This window comes from Delphinapterus leucas, chromosome 20 (genome assembly GCF_059928025.1).
Source record: "Delphinapterus leucas isolate spDelLeu-1000000601 "Yukka" chromosome 20, BTC_Dleu_Yukka2, whole genome shotgun sequence".
In the NCBI taxonomy this organism is placed as follows: domain Eukaryota; kingdom Metazoa; phylum Chordata; class Mammalia; order Artiodactyla; family Monodontidae; genus Delphinapterus; species Delphinapterus leucas.
The window spans coordinates 38,024,792-38,039,819 of record NC_143148.1 but is presented as its reverse complement, the minus strand read 5'-3'; positions in this window follow the sequence as shown (position 1 = coordinate 38,039,819).

The window sequence follows — 15,028 nt, the reverse complement described above, 5'->3', positions numbered from 1 at the left end:
TTAGTTATCCGCATATGGGAGTGTAACTTGTACCTAATACTTCAGCCTCTCAACTTACTTTAACCGCTCACAACTCTAAAAGGCAAATTTCATTAGGCATGTGACCATTTTTCAGATGTATAATCTGAAACTGAAATACAAGGTCAAGTATTTTGATGATGGTAAAAGGGTACTAAACCATCATGCTATGGATTTGTTTGTTTCTTTATATGTTTCTCATCTCACCCCCTACTATGCAGACTCTAAGATAAGCATCATATTGCTTAGCCGCAAATGCTTTCAGTGTGATAAAGAAAGCAGTACTTAATTTCAGAACCCTCAGAAACAGTACAACAAGTACTGAATGTCAATCTCCGTGGCCATTTGTAAGAACAACCAAATTTCTTGGTAATGAGAGAGCACTGTTCAGTACATTTCTTGGAGAAAATAGGACTTGAATCGAACATTAAAGAAGGCTTGAGATTTGAACAAAACCCTTGGAGTCTCAGTCATGGGTTTGTATCCCAGTTCAAATACTTTGAACATGATGACATTTAATCCTCAGAGGCTCTCATTATCTCACCTGTATTCCCTTCTTTGGTTACAGCCAGTCATACTTAGTGCATTGCCTAACGCACTATAGGTTTTCAATAAACATTTGCTGAATAAATATCAATATAAACGGCTATAAATATGGCCTCATTATTGTAGTAAAACTCTTACATATGGTTATTTATGGTGTTGCATAAGACTACATCATAGGATATCAATGCTGGGAGATATGTTTGAGGTCACCCATATCCTTCATTTCTAGAGGAGTGGAAACTCAGGCCCAGATTGGAGGTGTCAGTGACTAAAAAGTTTGTATATTAGTGCTAAAAGAGACATGTAAGAAAATGAGGTGGGAAGGTAAGTAGAAGTAAGTTTTACAGAGGCCATTAAGTCTCAAATCAGAGGATTCCCCTGGAAAGCCATTGAAAAATAGCAAAAAAATTTAAGCATAAGTATGACAAGGTGCAAGAGAAAGAATATGGAAGAAAATGAACAACCAAGTAATTCTGTGAATCAAGACTTGCTTTTGCACTGATCGAATAATGATTTTTCCCCCATTTTGATCTTTTGGATTTCCCCTTTAAGCTTTCTACTTAAGAGCTTACAAACCACAACTGTGTGCATCCTCATTGGATTAACAGTATGTTACCATTAGCAGTTGCTGGAAGACAAAGATCATCTATATGGTTCTTCTTAAACAGGAAATTAAAACACAACTTGAAATGGTACCAACGTGTGCCAGTTCAAAGAGTGCTGAGAAGACAAATCATATTCTGCTGAAAACCATATGCCTCCTTTATTCATCCACACACTAAAGCCTTTCAAATCTTACTACATGCCTAACTCTCCTCTTGGCTCTGGAAATAAGATGGGGACAAAACTCGATATATGTCTTCTCACATCGAAGAATATAATGAAGGAAAGAGACATTAGTGAAGTAGGCCCATTAATAAAAGTGTAAAAAACCTGAGATAAGTGGTAGGAATGTCACGACAGTGACTCTATAAGTGCATAAGGCAAAAAACAAACAAACAAACAAAAAACTTTGCATTTTGGTTATAGCAGCTGGTAAGACTTCTTGAAAGGGATGCTGGAGCTGAAACCTAAATTATGAATAACAACTTGGTAAAAGAGTGTATGTATTTGAGTATGTGTGTGTTTAGAATAACATATGGAACGTGAGATTTGTTTGCTTTGTTTTGCACACAGAGCAAGACTGATTTTCTTTTTTAATAAGAATAGTACCTGTTTACCAGGAGGCAACCAAGTTCATGATTAACTTACATACTGATTTAAGGCAATTGCTTTGAGATCAATACTCTTTCAACTCCAGGTATATGTATTTAGCAAGAGGCACTCAAGGTTGCTATCTACTCCAACAAGATCCAGAAGTAGCTAAATCTCTTGAAGGAAAGGGAAAGCATTTTTTAAAATGTGAGATAGAAACAGAATGAGAAGTATATCACCTCCCAAGATTTCATTCTGCCGTCTGCAATGATATACTTCTTAATAAAAAGAAACTCTGAACAGTGTAGTCATCCCAATTGCCTATATTTACATATATGGATAGCCTGACATTTCAAAGTCACTTGGAAATTTCTTAATCATTAATAAGAAGATCAAAATTACTAGTTGCAGAGTTCAGTGAAAAATGTACTTATATAAATACCCTTGCAATCAGTTCTGGTGCAGGTGTTTCTTGAAATCAATACATAAATTACTTATTGGGCTGAAAACAGAGGGCATTGTTAAAAAGGGAGCATTTGAGACCTTAGCTCATTAGACTGCGTGGATAGTTGAAGGACGTATTTTTAGTTGGCAGAAAGATGGGCAGCAAAGGATTTTGAAAAGCCTGTGAGACCAAAAGGTTTAACCAAAAACATGTTTATTCATACATCTTTAAGATAAACATCATTATGAATACAGCATATTTATTTAAATGCCTGAATATTAACTCCTAAGAAATTCATAGTCTCAGTGAATACAAAAGGACCAATTCTAAGTGGAAGCTATTGCTGTATATTTGTGTTTGAAGGGAAAAATCATATCTTGGAATACTTGTCCCCAAAATAGAGCCAATCACATAAATGACGTCTGAATAAGACACTTATATTTGGTGAGCATAAATTCACACTGAAATACCATTTCCCTAATAACCACTTTAGTTGTTATTTTTGTTTGCCCTAGAAATACTAATGCAGTGATAACAAGAAAGCATACTTATATTTTCCACTAAATTTAGAATTTTAGTAATTGAAACACAGATGCAGTGGCTTTTACAGGAAATTAATTTGGTGTTAAGTACACTGGTAGTGTTAGATATGCATAGTTACTCAGCATGGACATATTGCTTATACCAATGGTGATGTGCACCCAACACACACACACACACATCTGGGAATAAAAATGAAAACCCAAGATAAGTGTAGGTTGATAAGAGTGAAAATATTTTGAATTATATAAAATATTGACATAATTATATTTTATTATCTATTAGTATATTCATCAAATGTTTCTATACATTTTAAAATAATTCTTTAACATTTACCTTCGTAGCATGCATTAAATAAACATGCTATATTTTTTAACTGTGTTCCTTTACTACTTAATATTTTTTATTTCCTATAGATGAAAGAGGAAGAAAACATGGATAGAAATCTCAGTTTTTCTTTACCTTACAGAACCTTAAGTGTTGTTTGTCCCCTTAATTAACTTCATTCATTTATTCATTTGTTCATTTCTTCCTTCATCCCTTCCTTTAAAAAAATACTTATGAGGAGTTTGTTATAAAATAGGCACTATAGATTGGAAAGTCAAAGAAATGTCTAATGAGGTGGGTTTGTACCCTCATAGAGTTTTTGGTCTAGTGATATCATAGGTGTCAATAAATAATCCCCCTGGGGAAATTACTTTCAGTAATTACAGTATTACTGGGGTAATACTGAAAATGATCCATTATTGAGAGAGGTCATGGCACAGCCTAATGGGTTGAGAGTTTCAGAGAAGACCTTCTGAAGGCAGCAGAAGAAGTATCTTTGGGTAAGATCTGAGGGAGGCATAGGATTAGCTACACAAAGTTTGTTAGGGTAAGGATATTCTGGGCAATGGAAATAATCTGTGCAAGGACCTAAAGTTACGAAATACAGGGTGAGTTTTGAGGTATAAAAATGTTAGAGATGTAGAGGAAAAAAGATGAGAAATAAAACCACAGAGATAAGCCCTGTACAGACGTAGACAATGTTAAGTATTTTGGTCTTTAGCCTGAGAAAAATGAAGTCTCTTTAAAGGGTTATATTCATTGTAATGGTATGGACATAATTGCATTTTTCAAAGAAGATTGTACTGTATTCTCTGTGAAAACAGATTACATGATACAGGAATGAATTCTGGGAGTTACAGTGCCGTTGTACAGATCAAGACCAGATTTGATGATAGACTATATTAGAGTGATTATAGGAGGTACAGAGAAGAGAGTCGGTGTTTGAGATACTTATGAAATAAAGTCTAGGGGGATCATTGCTAGATGAAGCAAAAGGAGATAACAAGAATTACTCTTAGTTTGCCAAATTTGCTTACATCACATATGAGGAAAAGTACTTAGGGTTTGTGGTGCCTTTATTATCACTAATGGGTGATGACAATATGGTAGATGGATAAAGTTCCAGGATATTAGATAAGAAATTGGACGTAAAATAAAATCCCAATCTTCAGAATAATTGAAGCCATAGACATACATGTGTTTGCCTAAGAAAAACACATATAGAATATATATTTATCAGGATAGGCTCTACAGAGGTAACAAACAGCTCCTAAATCTCATTGGCTTAACATAAAGGTTTACTTTTAGGATTTTTTTTTTTTGCTTTTAAAATGTATTTGTGTGTGTGTGTGTGTCTTATTTCACATTTGTTACACAATATATGTGAGTGAGATGCTCAGCTTCATTTAGTTTCTCAGAGAATCAGGCTGGTAGAAGCTCCACAATTTTGAAGCTCAGTGGCTTTCACTTGGAGCCAGTATCTCCCCAGAGGGTATTTGGCAATGCCATAATATGTCACTTATTGTCATAACTGGAGAGAATGATGCTGGAAGCTAATGGGCAGGGATGCCATTAAACATCCTGCAATTCACAGGACACATCCTACCTCTGACACTCAGAATTACCTGGTTCAAAATGACCATACTATCAAGGTTGAGAAACCCCATTGTAGCTGTACCATCAGCACATTCTCCGATCCCGTGACATGGAAAGACTGACGGCTCTTCATTGCTTTATCCTGAAAATAATACACATCACTTCTATCCACAACACAGCTGCCATAAGTAGTCACATGTCTCTGCTGAAGTGTGGGGAGGAACTGGGGCATGTGGTTAGGTAGATGACATATTTTATAAGCACTGCTGGTACTGCCATGGTCTAAAACAGAAGCCTGCTGCAAATATATTGTGCCACTGGAGTCCCATCTTTAAGCTGTTGTATTAGAGTGGTGGGGCAGTGGGGATCAGCATGACTGACATCTGATACGGGTGCTGAGAGAATAAATACAAGTCTGCCAGTGAGTTCCGAGCTCAGACTGATCTGCTTTCACACTGCGGTATTCACTGAAACCCAGCAAAAGGCAATATATTAACTTTCCAATGTAATTTTCTCAGATATGTCTGAAAATGGAATTCATTACACTTGAGAATTGAATATTAAGGGTAATTAATGAGTTTGGCAGCTCTTTTATTCTCAGCGTTAGCTGGGAAAATTCCAAGTATTCACCAAATCAGGCAAGTTTTCTAGTTTCCTAGTCATTTCTTCAAGTAGAACAAGTGACTGGGAAACTACTTTTTTTTTTTTAATTCCAGAAGATTCCTTAACTTCTAAAATAAGAGAATAAAATAATTTTGGAACACATCATAATGGAATGAAATTCATCATTCGATTGTCTTCTTTTTCTAGCAGATATTTCCTCAAAATTAGTATCTTAATAATTATAGTGAAAGACAATTTTTTAAAAAGGTAGAGTACAGTTATGAAGCGAACAAGACCAGAACTGGTCTTGAGTTCTGGCTCTGCTTTATTGCTGCAGGTCCACTGGCCTTTCTTTAGCTTTAAACTGACTACCCTCCTCAAAGGAGAAATTTGAGTATGGCTTATTTCATAGCAGATCTTGGCATATCCCTCACATATAATAAACACTGACTGCAGGTTATTACCACTATTATTATAATTATTGTTACTTATTTTAATTACAGGTTAAACTATTCATCCCTTGGAGGATGATGCAGACTATTAAGAATAGTTTCATTTTGGCCTTGGATATGCTGCTGGGAAATTTTGGGTCAAAGAGATTTGCATCCTACTTTTCATTTGTTTGTTTCTTTTAGTAAGCCCATGTATTAATCAGTGTCCTGAAAGGAGACAGAAACCACACCAGTAATTCAAATTGTGTGATGAATTGAATAGATGGTTAACTAATAAAAGGGGTTAAAGAAGGCTCTAAGAGATCCAGAAACTCCAGATGCAGAAAGCAGCAAATATGTCTAGGTTCACAAATATGTGAGGGAAAGTGAACAAGGAAAGAACTAAGAATTTAGAAGATAGTTCCCCCACCACCATCCAAGGCTGAGGTGAAATTCATGTTGAAGAGAGTGTGGCTGCCGCAGAACCACACAGACAATGAAGTGCCCTTTGCAAAGGGGCTGGGCCTGAGCTGCTTTGGAGGAAGCACTCATCAAGTGGTTGAGAAACTTTCTGTCACGGCTGCTTACCTTTTTCTTACTGATCTGTTGGCTCCTTTGCTGAAAGAAAGCATATTGGAACCACAGAGGGAAACCTCGTCCTCCTGCTCTGGTCTTCCAATTTCTCTCCAGTGCCCTCTTTCCATAAAGCCTAACAGAGCAAGCTGGTAAAGGAGAAATGTTTACAGGATCTAGTTCCTCTATCATTAAGAATGAGCAGGAAGACCTTAACTGATGAGTGGCACAGTCAACGGTGTGCTGGGACTGGCTATGCCAGCTTATGAGAGTTGAATGTGTACGTCTCTCCACATTTGGTGACATCATGTAGGTTGAAATTGGCCGTCATGGAAGTATGTACGAAATAGAAATTGGCAAACATTGCAATTTAGTGCTTCTTGTTGTTGTCGTTATTCTTGGAGAACCAGTTTCTCAGTGTACCCCTGGGCACAACCCACTTTATAGGGAACAAACAATACTATAAAAGAAAGAATCCAATTTTGAAAACTTATTGGAATCCATAAATAAACAGAATAGCTCATTTTAAGAGCTTGTCCACTTTGGAGTTAAGCAGCATAGATTCTGTCCTTTACCGTTTGCTATCTGTGTAATAAGGAATATAGTTTCTCTAAAGTTTCCTCATCTGCAAAATAAAGACCATAATAAGACCTCTCTTAGGATTGTTCTGAAAATGGAGCAAGATAAACCAGAATAAGAGACAGGCATACCGCATAGCACAGAGAGATCAGCTCGGTGCTTTGTGACCACCTGGAGGGGTGGGATAGGGAGGGTGGGAGGGAGGGAGATGCAAGCGGGAAGAGATATGGGAACATATATATATATATAACTGATTCATTTTGTTGTGAAGCTGAAGCTAACATACCATTGTAAAGCAATTATACTCCAATAAAGATGTTAAAATGAAAAAAAAAAAGAGACAGGCATACAATAAGCCCTCTCTAAGTGTGAGCGATGATGAGAATTAACACCATGTAACATTCCAAAAACATTTGCTCAGTGTTTTTTGTAATATTAAAACTCAGCTAAATATATCATGCATAGAATGACAAAGATATTACAGTCCTCAAAAAGTTTGCATTACAGTTCACTAAGAAATATTTAAAATAGTCTAAATGGCTTATTAGTCATTTGAAAGTTAGGTTTCATAGATTAAAAATCTTTTAAACTTGCGTTACTGAAGCCAGTAGCTCAATTTCTGGAAAACTAACATAAGGGTCCATCCAAAACATGAAAGAAAATATTTTTTGCCCAAATATTTTTACCATGTTGCTTATAATAGTGAAAAATCACAAAATAGGAAACTGGTTAAGTAAATTATGGGATGGTAGGAAATATTTGGAATATTATACAATGCTTTGAATAATGTTTATTAAGTACTGATTAACACAGGAAATGCAAATAATAATACAAAGAAAGGAAGAGAAAAATTATACACATTATGAACACAATTGTGGGAAAATATGATTGTTAAATGCTTAAAGAAATTGCCTCTTGAAACAGTGCTTATAAATGTATATTGCAGAATGAAATAAGGGAAATAGTTTTCATTTTATGCTGCTAAAACCCTGCTACCATATGATTAAATAGTAGGTACTGAATAGACCCAGAGGCAAAGGACAGGGAAAAGAAGTCTATATATGGATATCCATACCAGTATTGTTCTCTTATTTATCTATCAATCTACCTATCTATCTCAGAGACAACAAGTGTGTTTCTTCGCATGGATTTCTTTCTGTTTGAAGAAGTGGCATAGGGATAGTAGGAAAAATGGGGATAGAATAATCTTGAGATTGTTTCCTATGTATGTGACTTTGAGTTTTTCAGAATAAGAGAAGCACATCAAGGGTTAAGAATTTAGTATTCTATTAGTCCCACTTTTGAACCAAGGTTGTTTGTGCCTTTCTTTTATATGGCAATAACTCTTTTAATAAATCTGGTGATGTTGTTGAACTAATTACTCATAGAAAGTCCATCCCAGCCTGGATTGTTTTTCTTTTTCATGGAAGCCCTTCTGTGTGGAAGTGTTATTCTCCCATCTTCTCTATTCTAGACCAGAAATCCTCAATTCTTTACTGAATGTCTCATTCAGCATGGGGTTTCGTATCTATTATGTGTTTTGATAATTCCTCTTACTTACACTTCAGGTTGCCAATGTTCATTTCACAATTTGTTAGCAAGCATTGAACTCAGAACTGTGGCAGTGAAGTGTAGACGTAGTTACCCTAGCCAGTGTTGCTGAGGAGAAACACATTCTAGCTCAGTTTAGTTGTCACGTGAATCTTCACATCCAACTCTATTCATGTTTCTCCCTGATACTTCAAGCTTCCATGACATGACTTGTGATGAGGTAAGGAAAATGGATAAAAGAGAAAATTTCTCTTGGACTTGAAATGGTGCAGACAGTATGCTTCCCCAGAACATATTAAGAAACATGCCAATTGATGATTTTAAAAATAATGGAATATGATTAGTGACATCTAAAAATGACCCCGTTAAACCTTTATTTTAATTCTTTGCTTTTCGGTAATTCACATTATTATTTTTTTTAATGAATTAATTTTTGGCTGCGTTGGGTCCTTGTTGCTGCACGCAGGCTTTCTTTTAGTTGTGGTGAGCGGGGGCTACTCTTCGTTGTGGTGCTCAGGCTTCTCATTGTGGTGGCTTCTCTTGTTGCAGACCATGGGCTCTAGGTGTGTGGGCTTCAGTAGTTGTGGCACGTGGGCTCTAGAGCGCGGGCTCATTAGTTCTGGCGCACAGGCTTAGTTGCTCTGTGGCATGTGGGACCTTCCCAGACCAGGGCTCAAACCCGTGTCCCCTGAATTGGCAGGTGGATTCTTAACCGTCACGCCACCAGGGAAGCCCCACATTGTTATTTTTGAGTCAATATTTACTGAGTCTGTAGGAGATGAGGTTAATGGACTAATGTGTTTGTTTTTGTTTATTTCAGTGTTTAGCATTCATACCTATTAAGAGTACAGTCTTGTGATTCCGTATTTTTTTCTAGCTCAGTTTAAAGTGCAAGGAAAATGTAGACACTCAGAAGCATTGCTTAAATACAAGATAAATTAACACTGGCTATTTAAGATAAACAGTCACAGAAATAAGGATGCATATTTGATTAATATATCCTAGTCTCATTTTAAACTTCAGTGACTCTTTATCATGACCAATTCATGATCTAGCCCTTGGCTACCCTCAGAAAATATTCTGCTATAATTTCCCTCTTCTTTAATTGTGATTCAGCCATACTGGCTTTCCTACTGTTCTTTGATCACACCATGCACACCTCTACCTAATTCTCAATGATATCTGCTCGGTGAGTTCTCTTTGACCCCCCCCTACACAAATGGCATGAACCAGCACTTGTGATCCTCTTTCTGTCTTTGTTACTTGTTTTATAATACTACCTAATATCATTATATGTATCCATAAGTCTTTCTTCCTCACTGGATTAAAGCTCCAAGTAGGCAGATACATTTTGTTGTTGTTCCACCATTTTACCCACAATGCCTGGAACATAATAGGTAGTGAGTAAATACTGAATGAATGATTGAATGATTGAATGAATGAATGGATAATGCTAAAAGGTAGATATTAGCACCAACATTTCAGAATTATGGACCTGAGACGTAGAGTGGTTAAATACTCCATAACTTATCAGAACTAGAAAGTGGCAGGTCTAATTTATTGAGATTGTTAGCTGCTCAAGTTCATGACCTGTGCTTGGTGCCCATTTGAACAGTTGACTTTTAGGGTAAAAAATCACAAATTAGGTTTTTCAAATTAGGAGAATGTTTGAAAATCTCTGGTGTGAAAACCAGGGTCCAAAGTTCTCCTGCCACAGATTATCACACAGATTATTTTATCTCATTCACAAACTTTCATATCCCATATGAGTTACATCAAGATTGGTTACATTTTTTTAAGGATTTTTATTAATAGTTTGAGATTATTAATAGCTTATGATATGTGTAAATCCCTGTTTTATGTTTGTTTCCATGCCTACATTAATTTTTTGGTGGGGTGTCAAAGGATTCTTATAAAATATTTTCCCTCTCACATGTTTTGAATAACGGCACTTTTTTTTTTTTTTATAAAACTGTGGAATCTGCCAAATTGGACTTTTTAAAAATTTTATTTATTTATTTATTTATTTTGTGTGTGTGGTATGTGGGCCTGTCACTGTTGTGGCCTCTCCCATTGCGGAGCACAGGCTCCGGACGCGCAGGCTCAGTGGCCATGGCTCACAGGCCCAGCCGCTCCGCGGCATGTGGGATCTTCCTGGACCGGGGCACGTACCCGTGTCCCCTGCATCGGCAGGCGGACTCTCAACCACTGCGCCACCAGGGAAGTCCCAAATTGGACATTTTTTACATTATAAAAATTCTTTACTATGATGTGCTAAAGGGAGAATTATTTCCCCCTTCATTCCTTCCCTCCTTCCCTCCCTCCCTCCCTCCCTCCCTCCATTCCCTCCCTTCCTTCCTTCCTTCCTACTTACCTACTTTCCTTTCTTCCTTCTTCCCTCCCTTGTTCAACATGAGTTGTTTAATTTTAGAGTCCAATAAAAAAAAAGAGGGTATACTCAATCATTATTAAAATGGAGTAATTTATTTAAAAAAGCATCTCGTATACTTGGGTATTTGAAGTAGAAACGCTCTATTAGAATTTTCCAGATAATTTTATTAAGGTCCCACTTCCTTTAAAATAGGTCAAAACATGTTATAATAGAAAGAATACTTGCCTTGGAAAATCTGAGTCAAGGTTTTATTGCCATTATTGGGACAAAATGCTTAAAATTTCTTATTTCCAGGCTCCATGTTCTAAAAGGAAATAGAAACATTCATCTCAAAAATTTTTATGGGGCTTCTGTGAGGTATGATGCCCGGCAAGAGTGTTTTATAAACATCTCACCTGAGTTTCACTTTCATGTGTCCCTATCTGGAGTTCAGGATTATTGTCCTACTTCCAGTCTATTGCTTTACTTTTCTTCTACCTTGTAACATTAGAACTGAAAATAATAAAGGATTCTACAGCCTATTTCTTGTATACTTTGTAGGAAAAAATACTACAGATAGCTACTAAATAATTGATAGATATCACCTTTCAAGTGTAACTGTAAGTGTACAACAATGCTCCAGTCTTCTGCATGCAAGCATCGAAATGATACCAGCAAAACACAAGTTGGCTAAATCAATATTATCAGTGAGACAGAGTTTAAAGAGCGGAAGATAATAAAGAGTGAATCTATAACTAAAAACTCAACGTCTCTTTATTTACAGTTCTCTTGAAGCCTATATTTTTCTTACATATTTGAAATTGCACAATTTTTTTAGAATATCTTTGCATAAAACAACAAAAAATAAAATAAACATCTGAGATATCTATTGTGTCTACATAAATTGAATGTTTCCAAATATGATCATTATTAGGCCAAAATTTTACTTCTTTAAATTTCCAATTGACTTTTAATTAGAATGCTAGCCCTCAGAAGTCAGAGATCGTATCTTGTTCATTATTGTATCAAATGCACTTATCACAAATGCTGGTATATTTTAAGTGATTAAAAATGTGGCTAAGAATTCTTTGTAGTTTTATTGATCATTTCAAACATTACTGCTCTGAAAACCTAAATCAGTATTTTTTGTTTTTTATTCACCAATTTCAAAATAAATTGCAAATATATCGTTGTTCAACATTTACAATATTTTATCCTCTATCATGTGGGAATATGAGGGACATGATGTATATTAAATACAGCAATTAAGTACATCTGATGTTTCTTTCTAAGGGTTCTGGAACACTTTGTAATATTAATTAAACAACAAAGAAGGGAGTTGTTTATAAGGTAGACGGGAAAGGGTCAGTAAATGAATCATGTCAAAATGGATTCAATTCCTAGTGATAAAATTTATTCAGAGAATGAAAAGCCAGAGGACAACTTACTTGAATTATTAGATTATTGCAAATCACTATTGGCTGACTATTATAACAGCAATAATATCTTCATAACCTTTTGAAAATTACAAATCTATTTTTCACCCATTTGGTCCTTACCGTAATCCAGAGTTGTTTGAAGGACAAATATATTTTACTGATTTTCCAGTTGTCAGAGTGGATATTAAATGCTTGCTTGTTTAGTTTCTTCATTTAATGGGAAAATTGATGTCTTCCCTCACTTTAGGCTGTGACATCCCCTGTACCAAACTCCTATTGGTAGAACAGACTGATATAATCATGGCATTCTTGATTTTAACAGTGGGTTGGATTGGAAATATTTCACAAATAAAGTCCATAATAGCTAACTTTTTCTTTAAGGCTGTAGCAAATTAGACCATTTTTAATGTGATTTTTGGTTTTATCATAGAACTCAAGTCAGCACAGTTGCTATATCCTCACAGTAGGAACAGGTGAAGCATATAGGGGAAATTGCAATGACATACGTCTGACTGTGGATCCAAGTCATTGATTACTGTCAGATCCTAAGAATTCACCAAATGTTTGTTTTATTTTGTGCTATAGATTAAAAGGAACTCTGAATCATTCTGGAGAAAAAATACATATTTACCCACAAAGTATATACTTTAAATCCAAGGAAGTTTGTCAAATTGTCTCACTGGGAGAGCACAGGGTACAACAGCAACTTTTTAGTCCTGCTAAAAACCATTATACTTATTATATAGCTCCAATTATGACATTGAAGAAGATAATAATGAAAGAAACATCCCAATAATAATCCCATAACTTTAACAAATGTAAGTGTTCTACATGTACACATCTCCTACCAGACACTGTCAGTACATATGCATGATTTGAACACTGGTACACTCCTTGCATAGATGCAATTTTGTATTCTGACTTTTTTTTTCTTTTTACTTAGCATGATATGAGACACATTTTTCAGTTACTACTTAGCCTACAAAATTCTGCTTTGAAAAGCTGAAACTTTGTATTTTTTCTTTTAAATATATTGATAGCAAAACAAGCCTGAAGACCTAGAGATAAACTCTAGGCTTCTAGGCCAAATGTCTGAAATGGTTATCACAATCTGTGATCTGACTTCAAATTTTATTCACCTACTCCCTCAACCTCACTTGCAGTTTTACTTATTTTTATCTTGTTGAATTTCCACTCTGTAATTTATCCATTTTTTTCTCTGTTTTCCAAGTTGAGATCACAAAACCAAACTACAGTAAGGGACTACTGGCACATTTTTTGAGGGGACTAGGGGGAAGGAGGAATGAGGAATACAGATCAGTTAAAGCGGTCTGTAGAGGTAAAAGGATGTCTTTGCAGTGGTCCCCTGCCTATCCCTCTTCACTGTTTCAGAAGTTAGGAGCTTCTTTCTTTGAAGTAGTTCTGTGCATCTTTCTGACAAACAACAACTCTATTCTGTTATCCCGTCTCACCTAGAATCAAATATTGGCTATTCTTCCCTAAAATGGCTCTTGGCAGATTATCCCTGATTGTTCCTGAATTCCAGATTAGTTTGGGCATTCATATACTATGGAATTTTCAATTAAAATAACTTTTTACTTTAAATTTATTTATTTTTGTTTTTGGCTGTGTTGGGTCTTCGTTTCTGTGCGAGGGCTTTCTCTAGTTGTGGCAAGCGGGGGCCACTCTTCATAGCGATGCGGGGGCCTCTCACTATCACGGCCTCTCTTGTTGCGGAGCACAGGCTCCAGACGCGCAGGCTCAGTAGTTGTGGCTCCAGGGCCTAGATGCTCCACGGCATGTGGGATCTTCCCAGACCAGGGCTCGAACCCGTGTCCCCTGCATTAGCCGAGGCAGATTCTCAACCACTGCGTCACCAGGGAAGCCCCACTTTTTACCTTAGAGGAGTTACTTAGAGTCCATTTTATTTTAAAAAAGATAATCCTTTCCTCTATGTTGTAGGTTTAATGACATTAAAAAAATGAATTCAACTAGATCACAAAATGACACTTTTTCAATGATTGGGGAAAAAAAAATGTGTTGGAAACGTCAGGTAAAATTCTAGTTATCTAACTAGCTGTGTGGTCTTACCATGTTGATTTACTACCATGGGGCTTAGCTTCTCATATAATGCCTTCTTAATCACTGTGGATAAGGAATAAATATCTGAGGTATTTAGCATAGTTTTGACCCTTATTGAGCATTTGGTAAATGTCATTCCTGTTCAGTTTAGCCTAAATTTATTGTATATCAACTGTGTGGCAATTCAGCATGCCCTGAATGATCAAAAATGAATAAAATGGCTAACGCAAGATGCCTGTCAAGAGAAGGTTCAATTTTAGGATTACAAATTATGGTTAGGGATTGGACATTAATGTATTTTTGTTTGATTGAATAAAGTCAGGTATGAAAAGGGAGATGGTGTAGGGAAAGTATTCCAGGTGCACACAACACAAAAAGAATGTTTGACAGATTTGTGGGGGTTTTGTTCTTTCGTCTAAAGTAGCCTGATAATCCCAACAGATGTTCAGCCCTGTAATGCATGCAGACTCAATACTTTCATTGCTGAGAGAGTTTATGGTCATTGCCAACCCACCACTCTGCAGCTCACCCCCTCTGACCTTCAGTAGCAGATAGAATCAGGGCCCAGCAACACCTTCGCAGAAATGGGTGTCAGTGCCATCGTCAAGGAGCTTGGTGTGAATATGTAGGGGATATTGGCCTCTCTGTCAGTGTTTAGACATTTAATTGTTGTCAACAAAACCACAGCCTGGAGAGGCTGTTGTCACATACATTACAGAATTGAACCAGATGC